General features: G+C 36.5%; 1 non-coding gene across 1 annotated transcript; it reads right to left on the reverse strand.

Moving 5' to 3' along the window:
- Positions 1-2,033: 2,033 nt before the first annotated feature.
- On the reverse strand, positions 2,034-2,137 carry LOC111724751. Its single transcript, XR_002772988.1, has one exon. It is a non-coding gene; the product is annotated as a small nucleolar RNA U13 (small nucleolar RNA).
- Positions 2,138-2,533: the final 396 nt, after the last annotated feature.

Below are 2,533 nucleotides of genomic sequence, written 5' to 3' on the forward strand. Positions count from 1 at the left end.
AGCAAAGAAATCCAAATAAACATATAGTTTGCTGCTATGAAGATTTTTAATTTTTCTAAATAATCACCAATGCTATACACATTAAAGTTCATAATTTATGAAATAAAGTTGTAAAGGTTCATAAACTCTCAAAAAAGTTTCATTTTTCCTTCTTTGAGCTATTGTTGATCAAGAAAAAAGTTACTTTTCCATTAAAGAATAATATTGAAGCTATTCTAGTCCAATCATTAGTTTACCACTCACCTGTCAAAGTGACAGTAAGTCATATGTTAAAACATGTGAACTTCAAATTAGAGAAGAACAAAATATGTACACTGTGAAATATTTCTATGGATTCTGAGCAAAGTGTGACTTAATTTATGAATAGCTGTCTTAAAATTAAGCATATAAAAATTCCAAAAGGCAAGGCAAGTGGAGAAAAAACGACTGAATGATTCATCAATAAGTGTCTTGCTATGGTTTCTTCTTTAAAATGCCAATATATTTCACTTTAGGAAACCCTGTATTTTCCTTCAATTCTGTGCTGCTAATAATTAATTCATTTTGCTTACACTGCAGCCAGCATCAAATCATGGTCTCCATTTCTTGGTAATAGATTCTGCCACAGGCAATATGCTATGCCATAACCTCAATTACAACTTACAAAGGAGAAGACTGCACTTATTTTCTGCTGGTGCTGCTATTTTGTCTTAAATGAAATTGTATATCGGCGATAGGGAGCATCATTGCAGTGGGAACTGGTGGTCCCCATTGTGTATATGTAAAAATTCATTTCAATTCAGGGTCTAAGAATGAAAAATCCATTGACATTAAACAGATGGTGAAAGATGACTAATAAAAAAATTCAATTATAGTAGAACAGTGGTAGGAACAATTCTAATATTATCATTAAAAGTGAGAAATTCTAACCAAAAGAATTTTTGTGCAGATACTAACAAGCTGTAAAATGAGTTATTTCTTTTGAAATCACCCAGGGAGTGTGTTTAGTAAGAGAAAAACAAACAGAGATATAGAGACAGAGACACACAGAGATATTTGTAATACAAATTTATGTGTAACAAGGATGTCAGATGGAATAATTATTATTTTGTTGCATCATTTTTTACTTTATAAAAATATGTATATTACATATGCTTTTAGTAATAAAAAATTGTTATGATTAACATTTTTATTAACAGTCAAAATGTGTTACATGTGTCAGTCCGAATTAAAAGACATAGTATGTGGGGCTGCATGTGCACCCGCATGTTAATGGTGGGTGTTAGGAAGAACAACGATTTTAATTCTTCTGAACTTCCTTCTGAAGTCACAGAGCAAAACGGACTATTTAACAATGACACACAGTTCCCCAGATCTTTAAGTCTTCCTTTCATAAAAGTATTTAACTGTAAATGGGAAAGTCAATTACTGTAATGAAGTCCAGAAGCTTGGGAGAACCAAAAAGCCTTTTTTACTCCAATTTTGACCTCAGAATTCTCCCCCTCGTGAACTGAGTCCCTGTGCTCTGTGATTAGAAGCAGTTTGCCCAGTAATGGCAAGTGTTAATATGTTTGAGGACTGAAAGAAACTCAGGGCCCCGCTGGCTCGGGCTCCCCTAGAGTACGCCAGTTAGTCCAGCCGAGGTGACCTCATGGTAGATGATGGGCCAAGATGCCCTTGTCAACCACTCACAAGCTCCGTAATTTGATAAAGACATATATAATTAATTCTGCTCTGTTCCTGATATTTCTAGAACTTAATTATTTTGAAGTCCTCAATGTCACTGATATTGACCCACTGTACCCTTGGAGGGTGAAACTTAAGAGTTTCTTGGATTTCATCTTTTGGAAAGTCAAAAGGAAAGCTAGATGAAACAGAGGACTGGGAGCTATAAAAGGAAAGCCCAGTAACGCTCTGTGCTAATCAGCTGCCTGCATTTCTGCTTCTGCCTTTTGTTTTCTCTTCTCATGGAACAGCAGAGCTGCCCATTTGTAGGTATTATTAGAGATCACCAAGTTCAATCACCTTTCTTTTTTTACATTTTTTTTTTTTCACGTCAGACGGATAATGTGCGGCTGTCGTAGCAAGATTTATGGGCGGCGCGTCTCACGCCTGCGCATGAAAACCCAATCATCACGCTTAGAAACTGCAAAAGGACCTCAGTCCCCTTTCTGTCACAGGTGAGGCGGAGACAGTCGCCACCGGACAGCAGCAGTCTGCACAGTTGCAGCTGAGCATAAGGTTATTGGTGAGCATAAGTGAAACAACTTCTAGGAACCCTGCTTGGTTTTTCTGATGGGAGATATTTTAGAAATATGCCTCCCCAGATGGTCAATGTATTTTGTCATTGTAGCTATTACTATATGAAAAACTCCTCACGTAAGTGTATATAAAATAAACAGATAATATGAAGAGGTCTTTAAAAACAAAAATTTCTGAGAACCAGCCTGAGAAATAGCTAGCCCCTATATCTACAAAAAACAAAAAACAAAAAAAACTGGTCATGGTGGCAGTGCGCCTGTAGTCCCGATAACGTGGGAGGCTGAAGCAGGAA

Source organism: Otolemur garnettii, unplaced genomic scaffold (genome assembly GCF_000181295.1).
Source record: "Otolemur garnettii isolate 467f Iridium unplaced genomic scaffold, OtoGar3 scaffold00025, whole genome shotgun sequence".
In the NCBI taxonomy this organism is placed as follows: domain Eukaryota; kingdom Metazoa; phylum Chordata; class Mammalia; order Primates; family Galagidae; genus Otolemur; species Otolemur garnettii.